Source organism: Zalophus californianus, chromosome 8 (genome assembly GCF_009762305.2).
Source record: "Zalophus californianus isolate mZalCal1 chromosome 8, mZalCal1.pri.v2, whole genome shotgun sequence".
NCBI lineage: Eukaryota > Metazoa > Chordata > Mammalia > Carnivora > Otariidae > Zalophus > Zalophus californianus.
In genome coordinates, this window is record NC_045602.1 from 20,530,141 (window position 1) to 20,546,807 (window position 16,667).

Here is a 16,667-nt window from a genome sequence, read left to right on the forward strand (position 1 = left end):
GCCGGCACCGGGGATCTTACCCACAGCCCCAGATGGTCCCCAGCACCCCAGGAAAAGCGGCCATTGAGAGCGGCTGGTCACGGGCGTTAGGCTGCTAGACAACTTCCGTGCTGAGCAGAGAGTGGAGGAGGCCGCCCCGGGAAGGCCAGCTCGTCGCTGGTAGCTGGGGAGCTGATGGTGCTGGCAGGGCGGTGGGCAGAGGGCCCGCAGAGCAGGGCCATCTGGTGGAAGGCCTTCTGAGCACTGTCGCTGGCATTCTCTGGGACTTTGAATGACAAAATAAATCCTGGCTTGACCATGCCTACAGCAGCATCTCGGTGCCAACATAGGTCTGGGTGATGGCTGAGCGGGGCCGGGCGTGTGTTCAGGATTGATTTTTCCATTTCCTCCGTGGAGCTGCTGAGACCTCACAGCCCACAGTCCTGTCTTTTGCTGAGAAATTCAGAGCCTTTAATGGCCTTATTATTCACCTGTTCTTAATAATTCTTAATAATGTGCTGGCTTATGATATCTCTGTGCAAAGACCTGTACCTCCCTGGCTAATTATTTTTGTCCTAATGACACATGGAAAGGAATGAATCTCAGTGTCTCCTTGGCAGGCCAGAACAAGTGTGAACAGCCTGGGTTTGAATTAAAGCTACCTCACCTAACAGTTGTGTGACTTTGGATAAGTTACTTAACTGCTCTAAGTCTCAGTTTTCCTCATCTGTAAAATGGGGACAGGTAGACCTCAGCTGAATATTGTTGGGAGGATTACATAAAATAATGCATTCAAACCTCTTCACAGTTCCTGACACATAATGAGAACTGTCCAATGTCCGCTGATGTTAGTATTAACAGGTAAGGTCATAATTACAATAATTACAGTAACAAATGTTACTGCCAACATCCTTTTTAATGATAACATGGCAGTAACAGGGCCCGAGGATATGCTTCCAAGGAGGCATTCCGCACTCCTCATCGAGAGCTTTTGAAGGAGCTGTTCCTTTCCACCTGGGTTTCTGCTTTCAGAGATGCACTGCACTCGGCTGAGCTGCCTTCTTAGTCCACCTGCTTTTTGCTTTTGCAGAGGGCAGAACCTGGTGGAAGGACTTTCTTCCTCGTGCTGGTATGTCCGGAGCACCCATGTGCGCTAGAGCTGCTTCATTAAAAATGGGTCTTGGCTGTACTTGGCCTGCTGCTTACTTGGCATTTTTAGTATGACTCAACCTAGTACTTGTTTTGCATTTTTGCAGAATTCTGGTACTTGCTCCTGCTTCTGTTTTGCATTTCAAAAGTGTTGCTTCTGAAATTTCCCTCTGGCACCACGACCACCCTGGTCCTGGCTTTATTTTTTAGCAGCTCTGGGCGTGGTGCCGATTTTGTGTTCTGGCACCGACAGCTCGTGCTGTGACAGACTCTCTGATTATATACTTGGACTCTTCAGTGATTGATCTTGGATTCATAGCCTGTAAGAGTCTGCATCTTAAATCTGCTAGTTCTTCTATATATTTAGAGCACTCACACTTGCTCTCAATCAGTTTGGCTCCATAACAATGAAGCTTCCTCTGGTTTCTATATTTGATACCGTGTGTTCATTTGAAAAGCTGGAGGTGAGTAACCTTGCTTTTTATAGGCTGCCCGGTGACCACAGTAGGAAGCTGGACATATTATGGGGATGGGGAAGGCATACAGGTGTTGTATATCCTAAATCCTAATTTGTAGTTCTTAGCTCCAAACTTAAACCAAATTGCCAGTGAAATTTCTACTGCTGTACTGTTTTCATGTGACAGATTCTGTTGACTGTTCTGCAAGCTTTTTGAGGGCAGGACTTATTTATTGGAAGGCTTCTTATCTCCCATAGTTCAAGTGTCCTTAAAAAAAAAAAAAAAGAATCAAATGCCTCAGTGTGCTGTATTCAGAGTAATACATTTCAGATGAATGAATTCCCACAATGAGGTCAGAACACCTTACAGAGAGCTATACACATAAGGATTAACTTTTTCCCCCTTTGCTCTCATTGATTAGGATTCCCTGGGGTTCAAAGGGCCACAAAATCTTCCACAAATGTAACCAGGACACTACTTATATTGATAAACAATGCTTATTAAGTAGTACTAAGGAAATCATAAAAGAGCAACAATGTTCTGTTAACAGTAATTCTATCATCAAAGCTACAAAATATGTCTAGGGTCCTGAGGCCACTCTAGAAGCACACGGTGTGAGGACCATCTCAGAAGTTGACCCCCTGCCCAGGGACCTGCGCCACTGATACTGGAGGTGGCCTGTGGGTCCTCAAGTACGCATGCCTGGCAGTGGGGGTGGTGAGCTGCCAAAGCAACGTGTCCGCCATGATGGATGCATAGACAGACCAAGCATTACCTTTGCTACTGTTAAATAAAATGACTCATGTCATATTCTAGACACTTCTAAACCAGAAGCAATGGAAGCTGACATTACACCTCTCCTCCTCCCTCCACGATGGCTGTCCACTTACCCATTCAATTTGAGATTCCACTGTCCCCTCTACAGAAAACCTGTCCGGTAAGCTGATAGTGGACGCCTGACTGCCGAGCTGCATGCCTTCCCTGTCCTCCCAGCGTTCAGGCTTTCCCTATCTTGACCATTTGCACTTCTTTTTTTTTTTTTAAGATTTTATTTATTTGTTTGAGAGAGAGAGCAGGAGTGAGGGGAAAGGAAGAGGGAGAGCGAGAAGCTGACTCCCCACTGAGCAGGGAGCCTGATGTGGGGCTCAATTCCAGGACCCTGGGATCGTGACCTGAGCCAAAGGCAAACACTTAGCTGACTGAGCCACCCAGGCGCCCCGACCATTTGCACTTCTTGAAACTCCCTCCGTCCCCAAACTGCCATGACAGGTGGCCTCTGGGTGCTCACCACTGTCTGATGGCAGGCATCGTTCCCGTCGCTGTGCAGATGCCATGAGGATCTGCCCTCACTTGTCTCCAAGTGTCTCCCGTGAAAGTCCCTCTCCTCCTCTTCAGCTGTCAATTCTCCTTGGTGATCCCCACGGGAAAAGAGAGGGAGAGAGGCTTAAGGGAGCTCACATTTTGCCCACCTCATTTCTGGTCCTCCACCCTGATCCCAAATGTCATCACTTGCTCCAGGGCAGGTGAGCCACCAAGCAGAAGCCCGTCCTTCCTCCATTTTTTTTACCTAATCACCACTCCACTGTGGCGAGAGACTGAATTTGCCTTGGCCACCCTGGCATATACTCACCCAGTGTGACTCCCTTACGTTCGTTCGTCATATCTCAAAGTGGGCACTGCTAGTTCACCCCTTCCTTGACCCCCTGTCAGGGAAGTCTCATTCCCAGTGGCCGATGGGAGGGGCAGACCACTCTCCATCCATGTTTTATCCATTGGAAGTAGATTCCCTACACATTCCTCAGCACAATAAAATGTGGTCGAGGGGCGCCTGGCTGGCTCAGCCGGTGAAGCATGTGATCTTGATCTTGGGGTTGTGAGTTTAAGCCCCATGTTGGGTGTAGAGATTACCTAAAAAAAAAAAGGTGGTTGAGACTGCCATTTACTAATAATGACAGTTCTCCTCTTGGCCTGCCATCTGGGGGCACTTCACCACCTGCCCCCCGCAACACTTCAGCTGCACTAACACTGCCCCAGGTAGATGGGCCAATGACCTTTCTCACAACGCTCCCTTGGACTTGGCTCCTCTGAGCTTTTGCTGATGCTGTTCCCACTGCCTGGAATGCCCTTGCTTCTCATGTTTGTCCAAATATTATCTGTGCCTCATTTCTATTGGGATGCAGCTAAACTGAAACGACATCTCCACTCTTGGAAGTCCCAGCAGGCTGGCTCTCTGACTCCAGGGGCACTTGTAATAACTTTTGTTAAGTCTGCTTGTGCACATGCTTTCACCCAAGGGCACAGGAGCCCCCTGCATTCTATTTCTTTTCATCTTCTACCCCGTCTAAGGTACTGGATGGGTTTGTGTTGCATGCATGGGTGTGTGCATGTGTGAATAATTAGAATGACTCCTGGCTCTTTCACAGCAACTTTGTGTCAAAATTCCAGCAAGAACCAAGATGAGCAAGTGCAGAAAACAGCCTGTGTGTGTGTGTGTGTGTGTGTGTGTGTGTGTGTGTGTGTGTTTAAACTCTCGGAATCCAAATATTTGAACAGAAAATTCTTCCTATCACATTTGAAGGGAAAATGGAAGAAACGTGGAAATTATGTATGTTTATGTATTACCCATATATAACACATTGTTTTGTATTGTATAATACAGAAACATTTCTGTGGGGGCAGGAAATTGAAATAAAAGCTAAAGGTCTAAGTTGGAGCTGCCCAGGAGAACTTTCTGCGGTTATGCAAAGGTTTTGTATCTGCGTTGTTCGATACGGTAGCCACTAGCCACGTGTGTCTATTGAATACATGAAATGTGGCTGCTGTGCCTGAGGGACTGAGCTTTAAATTTTGTTTAATTTAAATAACCACATGTGGCTAGTGCCTTCCGTGGTGGGGACTTTGTCGCCTCCTCCCCAGGCCCCAAGCTGCAGCCCCTACGCTGGAGGTAACCGCTGCTAACCCTGCATTGTGGGGATCCTTACCAGACTTTCTGGGTGCATTTACAGCCTGTTTTACACACATATTTACACATACGCCGAGTTTGTTTGGCCTGCGAGTGTTTCACAGAAATGGTATCATGCTACACGTGTTCTGCAGCCTCCTTTTGAATTGACAGTATGTTTGGAGAGTTCCTGGGAACAGTGCTCAGATCCCACCTCTATTAATTTCAGCTGTTGCACAGCATCCGTTGCCTGGGGGTTCACTGGTTTACCTAGCCAGTTCCCTCCTGAAGACCGTGTGGGCTGTTTCCAGACAAAGCCACCAACCCATTTGTATCTGCTTCCCTGTGCATCGGGGCAGGTGCAGATACTGAGAATGGAATTCTGAACCAAGGGGAGGAATCTCAAATAGGTCATTATTCCCATTTTGGGGCACAAAATAAGGTAACTGGGCTTAAAGGCCCATCTATTTGCTGGCACTTGAAAATTGGGTGTTGAGCAACGAGTCAAACAAAGATTCATTGTCTGATCTGTACCAGAGAGTCATTTTCTAAGTGAAGCAAAGGAGGAGGAGGCCTTGGGAATAGCCGGGAGTCCATGTGAATTGAAGTGAAGAGAGAAGCCTTTGCCTGTTCTCGTGGCCACAGTGTATCTTATCTCGGGCTTCTTTTGTTTTTGTTTTTTTCCCAATTTCAAAGCATGCTGAAATAAAAATTGTTAAAGATTCTGTGCTAGGTTTTTTTTCCCCAGTGGTTACCAGGGGTTACTGGTGGTGATTTTAAAGTTTAACCCTGGAGGAGGAATGTGGCGAACAGCAGGTAGCATCCTATAATTTGGAAATCGCCCCTCCACAGCCAAGAGAGGGAACAGGCCATCGTCCAACCAAGAACCAGGAAAGGAGGAAGGAATGGAAGTGAGAACAGGGAAGGGAGCAGCATCTCAGAGGAAATAGAGCCTGCTAATCGGGCTTACAGACAAGCGGAACTGGGGGAAAGAATGCAAATATCCTTTGTTCCTGGGCATGAAAACAAAGGAGAAATTTCGCTCTGGTTTGATACCCCCAACAGGTCAAGCTGTTTCCTTTCCTGAACATCTCCTGTCTCGACTTAATTTTTACTAGTTCGGGCTGTGCCCTGGACACATGTTAGCATATACCTTTCTCATCAAACACCCCATCCTAAAATGTTTCCAGGTTGTCACCGAGTCTTCAAAATTATGCCAGTGAGGTTTGCACTTAAGTTACTTCTTCAAATACATTCCAGCCAGCTGGCTACGTTTCACTCCGAGTTCCTTTGTTTACAAACATCATGGTGAGCGTGTATCCTGTGCCGGTGATTAGCAGACATCAGGAAAACAGGAGAGCCGGTGCTGGAAGGCTCCTTCCTCTCCATTGTTTTCCCTCCAGATTTTTATCAGCTTTAGTTGCATTGATTTCACTGGACAGTGTTCAGACTCTGGCCTCAATTCACCTTCCTTGTCATGGCCGATGCCACATCTCGCATATATCACTCTGACATGGTGCTAACTGAAGCCGTGGCTGAGTTTCTCAGCCATCTCCAGGACCGGTGTGGCTAGTGAGGCGCCACTGGAGGTGGGGGGGGGGTCCCTATTTTGGTCACTAGTTGCAAGCACTGGGCTTCAGCCTCCATCTCTGCTGTCAGCCCGGGCCACGGGCTATTCTTGCTCAGGCTGCAGCCCATCGGGCCCTTTCTCTCTCTTTTTCTCCCTCATCCTGACTCTGGCCCTTCTCATCCTAAGCCTTGGTTCCTGCTCCTTTTCTTGGTGGCCCCCTTCTTCCATTCTCTCCGAACTCAGAGTCAACCCTCCCAGATTACTCTTGTTGGTCTTCCCAGTACACGATTCTCACCCTCTCATACCTGCTTTTCATCAAACCCTCAGATAACTCCCCCTCACCCACGAGATACTCTCTCAATTTCTGGAAATCTGTCCCGAGGAAATAATCCAGAAAATGAAAAAAAGCTGCATTGTACACACACTCATTCTAACATTATTTTTGATAGTGTGACATGTAAACAAGATAAATGTCAAATAATATGGAAAAGTTCGGCAAAATGATTAGAGATCTCCTCACTGGGATTTTAAGTCACATTCACAATGATGCTTATGATGACAATTCAGCAAGAGGAAAAATGCTTATGAAATACGGGGACCAGACAGTTCACATTTACGGAGCACCCACGGTATATCAGCTCCTGCTAGGTGTTTTGTTCATCTTCCGCAGACAAGGAAACCAGCAGAAGGCTTGGATGACCTGTCTGAGATCACATAGTTTGTAGTCCTAGTTTTGCTTAATTCCAAAGCATGTTCTTTGTATGCTATAAAATACAAAAGTGTAGCTATGTTATGACACAATTTCTATTTGGAGTGAGTACCTGGTAGGCCCACATCCTTCAAGGCTTTGCCTAAATTCTACCTCCCCCAGTGAGTTAATCTTCCTTAACCAATCCAGCCTAATTCAGTCTTCTCTGAATTGCTAGAACACATGCAACTTTGCTTGAGAAACCTCAGTCTGCCCAGGCTGGCTTACATTTTATTTATTGGTTGTGCCTTTCTCTCCAAAGAGACTGTAAGAGTCCTGAAAACCAGACCTGTGTCTTGTTAGCACCTTGTATACCCAGGTGGCCTTTGGCACGATGGGAGCCCATAATAGGTGCTCCATGTATGTGTTGACAAGCCTATTTCTCCTTCCAGTGGTAGCCCAAGCTAGCATGGGGCTGGCTGGTCATTCAAAGGGGCAGTGGGAGAGGCTCTGGCGTGACATTGGTCTTGGCCACTGGGAGCAGATCAGAGTCCTATGTCAAGGTCCTCTGCCAGTTACCACCTCCACGCAAAGCAAGTGCCTTTGCCTTTGTTATATGCCAACTTTTAAAAAACTTATTATTTTGAAAAATGTATTCAAGGATAGTTGCAAAGAAATGTACCGGGAGGACCTGTGAACTCTTCATCCACCACCCCCAATGTTTGCTTCTTGCATAACTATCACTGAGCATCAATACCAGGAAACTGACACTGGTACAATCCACAGAGCTGGTTCAGATTTCATCGTCAGTTACATATAACTTAAAAAAAAAAATCCACGTTGGAAATTATCTTTTTCCACCTGAGCACATTTTCTTCATAAACTTGCCTGACATATTTACTTTCACTTTAAATCTTTATGCACACCACTGTTCTGAAGTCAGAGGGCCTCTCTTGCTCTGTTCCTGACTCTGTTCCTTGCTCCCTGTGTGGTCTCGATAAAATTAATTAATCTCTCTGAGCTTTGGTTTTCTTCTCCGAAAAGTGACAATACTAACCTCATGGAATTCTTGTTTCACTGTGAAGTGTTTAACCTAGGCACCTGATATCATAGGCACTCAGGAAATGCCAGTGTATCCTTTCTACCCTCTAGATACATGGAAAGCCCTCCTTTTCTCACGATTCAATGGAATCCTTCTCTTTTAAATAGTGTTCAAATTTAATCTCCTCTCAAAATTACTTTTTCATCCCATCTCTTATTACCTCCGCAATCCTGCTCTGTGTATGTGGATTTAAACCTCTAAACAGTTGTCTGTGCTTTAGTTCACACTCCAAGTATAAAAATAAATAATTCTTTCTCTGAAATTACATCTTATTCTGTCTTGCCTTCTCTCTCATAAGCTGGGAAAGAGATTTTAATAATCATTATGAGAGCAATATTAATGATGATAATAGCTAATAGTTTCTGAGTGCTTATTGTATGCTAGGAAGACTTCTCAGAACTTCACTTGTGTTAACTCAGCCCGTCTTCACTGCAAACCAATGAAGTGGTTCTGTTATGCCCATTTTGCTGATGTGTAGCCGGAGGCACAGAGAGCTTGAATACCTTACCTAAGCGTGCACAGTTGGTGAGACCTGGAACTGGGGTTGGAATCTGGGCTGTCTGGCTCCTGAAAATAGTTGGGATAAATTTTTCCCACTGTCAGTGGTTCTAAGAGACAAAGAATAGAAAAACATTCTGTTTATTTTTACTTATTTCTTTTTTCTTTGAAAGAGATGGAGGGGGGAGGAAGGGCAGAGGGAGAGAGAGAATCTTAAGCAGCCTCCATGCCCAGCATGGAGCCTGACCCGGGGGCTTGATCTCAGGATCCTGAGATCATGACCTGAGCCAAAATCAAGAGTCTGACACTCAACCAACTGAACCACCCATGCGTCCCACATTCTGTTTATTTTAATGAATTTCTCACTTGAAGAGTGATACCAAAGCCCAGGGAAGCTTACAGTTAGTAAAGAATGGAAGGCTTGACATGAAATCAACTGGACACATTTCCTTTTTTTTTTTTCCTCCCCATCCTCAATTAAGGTGGCAATCAGATTAACCAAGATTGGCCGGAAAGCAGTGAGCGTGTTGGAAGCATGGGGGGCTCGGAAAGGTCAGGCTGCTGACAGCTACTGGTTTGTCAGACATGGTCTGGCCCAAACTGTCTCCCCGGGGACAGTTCATTTGCTGTTTAATTCCACTCCCAATAAAACCCATCTGGAAGCTTGGACCCTGCCTCCTTCCGCAAGTTCATTTTCATCAGCGCATACTCTTGGTCACTTTGTTCCCGAATCTTCCTGGACAGCAAGAGACAGGTGCTGGCCCCCACAGGTTCCCCCTGTACTGCGCCACAAGTCTGGCAGCCACAGGTTACCATTTGATTTCCTGACCCCCCAATAAAACCAAACCAGGCTCTCCCTGCACCATTCCCGGCTTTAATTACCAAGGGCAAATCGCCGCATCATTCAGGATAATGAAAAATTAGAAACAACAGGGAGAAATGATTAAATAAATTAGAGTCTGGTCAAAAGGTGGAGCAGAGTAGCTATGAAAATGAGGTTCTGGAAAATATTTAGTGGGAAGGTAGATATAGTACAAAAAGAAGAAAGGTTTTAACACTTTACTGTTGGATTCCAATTTTATGCTTATATTTAAAAATATGCACAAACACGGAAACAAATACACTAATTTTTTTTTGGAAACAACAAACTTTATAGGAAATTGAAAAAGAAATGAGCAGAGCAAGAACTAACTTGTGAAAAAAAGAAAGAATATACAATTGTATCTTCAAGAATTCTCATGGAACATTATGACCCATCAAATTAAGATATCCACATTCTCTAACACAGATGAACTGATCTGAGAAAAGGCAGTATGAAAATATTCTAATGTAGTGCTGCTTAATAGAACTTTCTGTGATGATGGAAAGGATCCATATCTCTGTGCTGTCTAATACAGCATCTGCAAGCCACATGACTACTTACCACGAATTCACTAAAAGTTTAATAGTTAATTACAAAGAGTGTGATTACGTGATGTTTACACTCATTTTTATTTATTCGTATTTACAAATGTACACATGTGAGCGTGGATCCCTTTTAAAATCAGAAACAAGAAAGAAAGGAAAAAGAGAAGATGGCATGTTTTTGGTTTTCTTAAATTTTTCCCCTTTGAAGACCTGTTGACTTTTCCTTCTGTGGATTCACCTGCACTTACCAGCTCTCTCCAGCCCTAGAGATCCAGCTCAGGTCTTGCCTCTTCCAGGAAGCCTTCCTGGACTCACTGAACTCCCAGGATTTCTTCAGGCTTATGCACTCCTTTGTCTCATTGTGACACGTCATCAACTTTAAATATGTTGTCTGTCCCAACTAGAGAGGAAGTTCCTTGATGGCAGAAACTATGTATTTTAAACTTCCTCCTCTTCCTTACCCCACCCAGCCAGTACTGTGCAATGTGCTGGGTCAGTTAGCATCAGCTGGACCCAGGCCGGGCCCTCTCCGGAGGCACTTGAGTCTGACGCCCCTTGCTCTCCAAACTTTGTTCTGCTTCCTCCAATTCATCTAGAAGGGGTGTCTGTGCTATCAGCCCGGGGATAAATTTTATTGTAAATTGCTCAAATAGAATTAGTTTGCTTTGGTAAGGATGACCAAGTCCAGACCTTGCCTTTACAAGGGGACTGTAAAGCTAAGAAAATAAACATGAACTGTTTTGAGCAAAAAGGCATTGCTCTTGCTGAATGGGGATAATGCAATTGATGTTTATAAAAAGGAAACTGAGGGCCAGGAGAGGAGGTGACTTTGCCGGGTCTCACGCTGATCAAAGGCATCACACGTCATAGCAGCTTTCCTCCGGTCCTGCTGGGCTCAGGATACTGTACTGAGGTCAGAGGAAAGAGACTTGAGGAATTTAGTTTATCTGGGGAGAAGAAAATATGAGCCACTGAGATCACTTAGACCGAGCAAGCGGTGATAGAAGAGTGTGTGAGACAGTACAAGAACACAGCTGAAGAGTGGAAGGTCATGCCTAGTGCCGGAGTTGTTATTAAGGGAGGTCTTTCAAGGAAGACCCAGCAGGTGCCAGCACCCACCCAAAATGATGATTTCAAGGTTCTGGTTCTGTCTGAGGTTCTGATATTCCTGCCCCTTCATCATCTGCAGCTTCTGCACAGTCCTTGTCACCCAAACACCCTCTCATCAGCAGGTGCAGGACTCTCTATAACTAAGTGCCTCCCCATCTGCTCCTCTTCAGACCTCCCTCTCTTGTCACAGCTGATGTGACCTCTGGCTGCTGAGCCAGCAGTCCCAGGAGGAGAGCATGGGCGAGAGGCCCCCCTATGGCAGGGGAAGGACATGAAGACAGAGCACGCCCCCCCCACCGCCACCTTGATGGGCCACCCCATGTTGAATACTAAGTTTAAGTGTTGACATTTAATGAGCTAGCCACACTAACTGCTTGGCTGTGAAGCAAACTAAAGCAAACATAGATTTGCCTCAAAACGACACAGGGAATGACCTGAGCAAGGAGACTGGCCAAGGGGCATTTACAAGGACTGGATATCAGGTGTCCGGCAGGCACCCTAGCATAGTGGCGATGGCCAAAGACAGCACGGGATGAACCTGAGGGATTGCTGAGGATATATTTTTGGGAAAGTGTTGGGAGAATTCGAGGAGCCTCATAGTAGAAAGTCACATGCTGTGTTACCTGAGGCAGGGCACTTAACCCCGCTGATCCTGCTCCTTATCGTAAAATGAGAATAATAGTACATACCTTACAGGGTTGTTCTGAGTATTATATTAAATATTTGTCAAGTGCTTGTTGTAGTGCTAAGCATAGAGTAGGTGGTAAACCCTGGTATTTTCTTGAGATATTAAAGATCAGCCCATGAGAAGCTGGGGCAGTGATGAAGGACAGGAAGGACTCCAAAGGAATGAACATTGTATCTCAGGGCATCTGACGGGGGATGTGTTAATGGGGAATTTGGAGCAAGGGCCCTGGATGTTGAAAAGAGTGATATGTGTATGGCATTTGAGATTTTCTGTTTGTTTGCTTCAGACCACCCATCGCCCTGGTTAGTGGGTAGCTCCTATCCAGGGGACAGATCAGTGGAGGAAACATCATCAGGCAAGCAAGCAAAGGGAGAAACAGGCTGCAGAGTATAGGAGTCTCAGGGACACAGATGCTGATGGCAGACAAGGTGAGGGGTCCCCAGAGGCTGTCCCCAGAGGCTGGACTCCCCAGGGAGTCCCCAGAGACTGCCAGCAGCTGTGAGATCTGCCACCACATGCCAAGAGCTGGGCCAGTGCTTCTCCCCCTGGCCGCACACCAGAAGCAAAAAGGAGCACCTCGGGCCCCTCCTGAGACTCAGGGGTGATTCTGATGAGCAGTCAGGGCCTCAGCCACACGTCATGCCAGGGCTAGCAGGCCAGAGGCCAGCGTGCCACAGGGGCAGGGCAGAAGGTACACTGACCCCAGGCTACCCACCATCCAAAGCACCCCCTCCCCACCTCACCCCTGGAGGGAGCTTGGCTCCAGTGAGGCACAGGGGGTGGCGACCCCAGAAGATGGGCTGGAGTCAGCGCTTCTCCAACAGGCACATTTCCCCCGAGGCCCTCCTAGACCTCTATTCTTTTGTTGTCCCCTTACTGACTTTGAAATTCATGATTCCTTTTCTGCCCAGTCACACGCTCATTCTTTTTTTTTTTTTAAGATTTTATTTATTTGACAGAGAGAACACAAGCAGAGGGAGAGAGAGGGAGAAGCAGGCTCCCTGCTGAGCAAGGAGCCCGATGTGGGACTCGATCCCAGGACCCTGGGATCATGACCCGGGCCGAAGGCAGCCGCTAAACCGACTGAGCCACCCAGGCGTCCCCACACGCTCATTCTTCATTCAGCAAACATGTATGGCCATCAACCCCCTCCCTCAAAAGCTACACCCTGTCCAGACTCTGGGATTCAGCAGGGACAAACAGGCAAGGTTCTTGCTCCTGAGGTATCCATCTGCAAGTGGGGGAGCCAGAGTGTAGACACATATGAAGTGTGTCAATTGGTTAAAAAAAAAAAAAAAAGTATTGTGAAGAAGAATGAGTCAGGGACAGAAAATTAAAGGAGAATGGGGGTCAGGGAAGTTCTCACTGTTTAGGTGGTATTTTGGGCAGAGACCTTAAGGGGAAAAAGTGGGGGAGCCAAGAGGAAATAGGAAGAATGTTCCAGATGGGGAACTATTAAGTGCAAGGGCCCCAAGTCAGGGTCGTGCAATTGGGGCAGAAAAAGCCATAGGGAGATGGCAGGAGGGGCAGGGGGCCGCTGAGGCAGGTCTAACTATTCTTAGAGTTTTCAGGTTCAAGAAGGCCACTGAAATCCTGTCATTGCACACTGTTAATCCCTACTGATGTGATTTTTCAGTAACCAGTACAGCTACATGCTAGTGAAGTTGGCTATATCACTTTTCCCTCACTTTCTTAAAATAGGTATAGGGGTGCCTGGGTGGCTCCATTGGTTAAGTGCCGAATCTTGGTTTCTGCTCAGGCCATGACCTCGGGGTAGTGAGATCAAGCCCCACGTGGGGCGCTGTGCTCAACGTGGAGTCTGCTTAAGATTCTCTCCCTTTTAGGTGAAACCAGAGAAGGAGACAAACCATAAGAGACTTAATCACAGGAAACAAACTAAGGGTTGCTGAAGGGGAGGGGGGGTGGGAGGGATGGGGTGGCTGGGTGATGGACATTGGGGAGGGTATCTGTTGTAATGAGCACTGGGTATTATATAAGACTGATGAATCAGAGGCCTGTACCCCTGAAACAAATAATACATTATATGTTAATTTAAAACATTTTTTAAATCAAAAAAAAAAAAAGATTCTCTCCCTCTCCCTCCCCTTCAACCCCTCCTCATGAGCGCTCTCTCTCTAATAAATAAATAAATGCAATCTTTAAAAAAATAGGTATAAAAATATTAGGCAAGACAGGTCCTAGTGACAGAAAAGGATCTGTAATAAATTTACTTTTAGCATCCTGTGGTTAGATCTGCTAGATGCAATCCCTGAAGAGTAAGAGAGAGCCCTGGGGGAGAGTACTTCTGCCTTGAAATAAAATGGCTCAGAATTTAAAAGGTACTTTTACAGGCACATGGCTGTGAGTTAAAGTCCACCTACTTCTATGTACTCACATTAGGAATAAGTACCATCAGTAGCAGGATTAAAGAAATATACAAAACTGTATCACTGACTCTCTTGAGGCAATGAACTGTTTTCAAATTCTTTTAAATGTCTTCTGTTCTTTGAGGGTTTTTTTACCCCTGGTTGGGTTGTGGCTGCTTTGAATTCACCTTCTCCTGCTTGGAAGTTTTCTAGCGGTGCCCGTGGGTTCGTATCATTTCCGGAGCTGCCTTGGCACCCAGAGGCCAGGGGGTCCTGACTGAGCCTTGCCAGACATCTCCCTTATCAGAGAGGAGACTTTTATCTTCTGCTTTTGGCTCTGATTACTTACCCAGGAAGTGCAGAGCGCTGCTCAAGGCTTTCTGCCCTCTGGCTGAGATTCCAAAAAAAAAATCTCTTTAGTTATATGACTGGTCCCTTTGTAACCGGGAGCAGATAAGATGGTAAATAATAGTGTTAGGTTTATTTTCCTCGGTGATCTGTTCTTGTGTTTCTTTCCTCCAATCAGGATAGGGTCAGCTATATGGCCTCATGGTTGTCCACCCCATCCTCTTCTGAAAGTCACCTTGTAGTTGCTTAAAAACAAACAAAAAATGAATAGCTTTTTCTATACTTCTTCTCCAAAAGAACAGGCCTATTAATTTTGCTTCTCTAGCTGATTTTCCTTAAAACTGGGTATGTAAAGGGTTAAAAAACAAACAAAAAACTTGAGTCCAACACAGCAGATCAGTTTACAGACACCTGTATTCTGGTTTCCCTCATATAAACACCCTACCCCTGCCCCATGCCTTCAAGATTCCACTGTTAGAGATTATTTTGTTTGACGCTAGAGATTTTTTTTAAAAGAAGCATATGCCCTCTGGAAGACTGTTTATCAGCTACTAGCATCTTGGGAATTAGATAATCAGATCACTGAGATGGAATTTTTATTTTTACCAGGGTGCTAATAAAGGCATGTTTCTAGGACCAAAGTAAGCAGCCTGAAGGCCCCAAATGCCTTACTTAGTTGGAGGGCCTTAAGGAAGGGGAGAGAAATGAGGAAAAGGTGAAATGCTTTACAGAAAAGAAGTGGGAAGGGCAAACAGGAAGAAAATAGCAGAGGGAAAGGACAGGGCAGCCGTCTTCGGGGGCTCTGCCTTTTGCTGTCCCTGCCCATTTGCCCTGAGCAATCAGATCCTGTCTTATAGCACTGATGGTTGGTCGTGTCTGGGTTGACGAGCCTCAGAGCTCCAGCCTTGGTCTCCCTCGCAAGCCCTTGCCCTCCTCATTGGCTGCCTGCTGGACAGTGCCACCTGATGTCCCCGCTGCCCTGGCCCCAGCCATCCCTGTCTTCCCCCGTTCAGCCGAGGGTGTTGCTGCTCTCCCATCATTGTACTGGAAAGCCCTCAGTCCTACTTGGTACCACCCTCCTTTCCTTCCCACAGAACCACTCCAGTCTTGTGAATTCTGCCCCTTCTGCTCCCATCCGGATGGCATCCCTCACTTCAGGCATTTACCCCAGACCTTGGGGGATTCACTCACTCATCTCTGCCTTAAATCTCTGAGTCCGGTCTTGCATGCCACCCCCAGGTTGATCATCACTGTCACCCCCTGCTCACGAGGCTCCCAGAGCTCCCTGGTAGCTCCGGCAAAACCTAAACTGTCTGGCCTGTTGCTCGAAGCTGTCCTCAGGCTGGCCCAGCCGGGCCGCCCATGTCTTCCCGTCAAGCAAGTTGGGGAAGAGAGAGGAGGCAGGGAGCTGAGTTATCACTTAATCCACGCCACAGCCTCCCGGCAAGGACCCATTACCCTCTTCATTTTTCATGGGAGGAAACTTGGTTCTAGGTTAAGTAAGTTATTCAAGGTCGGTCAGAAATGGGAAGAGCTGGGATTTCAACCTAAGCCCGTCTGACCCCTGAGCCCAAATGCTTAACCACTGCGCTCTGGTAGCCCGCACTCCCGGTGCGGTCCATGGACCAGGGGCGGTGGCACCTGGGAGCGTGGCGGGGATGCAGGGGTTCAGGTGCCATCCCTGCAGGCTGAACCAGAATCTGCATTTTAGTGGATTCCCCAGATGACTCCTGTGCCCTTTACAGTTTGAGATTTTAGGGGAGAAAAAGGTGTTCCTTGACCCTCTTAGGGCTGGGTCTGAAAATGAAACTGACAGAGGTTAACGGGACAAACGCACACGGATTTGAAGTTTTACAGGAACCTGGGGGCCTTCACAAGAGAAGGAGACCCTAAGATGAGGCCAGAGCAGGAAGCTTTCATATCTTTTAGGCAAAGACACAGAAACTTGTGAAGAATTGACAAGACAAAGGGGTCTGGGCTAGAGGTGGTAAATGGTGAAGAAGTAACTAGGAAGATATGGGTTAGCTTAATAAAGTTTGCGGATTCCTCTGGTGCCTTCTCTGCATTTCTACCTTTATGCAGAAAAGGGGGAGGTTTTTCTACGTTTACTCCTTCTTGATTGCCTTCAGTTCAAAATAATTTTTATGTCAAAGAGGCATATTTTGGGGTGACGTATTCCAATTCCCGTCAGGATGCACCGTCTTGGTGGTTCCTCTCTTTCTGTATAAGCTCTTGGCTCTCCTACCTCCTTGATAGTGCCAACCCCTCCCCTCCCTGGTATAGTAATTAACATCATGGCCCCTGGATTTTGGGGGTTCAAATCCTGGTCTGCCACTTATCAGCTGTGCCACTCTAGGCAGGTA

At 46.5% G+C, this 16,667-nt stretch overlaps 1 protein-coding gene and 1 long non-coding RNA gene across 6 annotated transcripts in view; one reads left to right on the forward strand and one right to left on the reverse strand.

The window, feature by feature from the left end:
- EFR3B (EFR3 homolog B) overlaps positions 1-16,667 on the forward strand; it is an 88,411-nt gene that overhangs the window by 14,753 nt on the left and 56,991 nt on the right. The gene's annotated exons all lie outside the window — the stretch shown is intronic.
- On the reverse strand, positions 914-10,098 carry LOC113937900. Its single transcript, XR_003524753.2, has 3 exons — positions 10,041-10,098; positions 8,396-8,495; positions 914-1,853 (listed from the first exon to the last, which is right to left on the reverse strand). It is a non-coding gene; the product is annotated as an uncharacterized LOC113937900 (long non-coding RNA).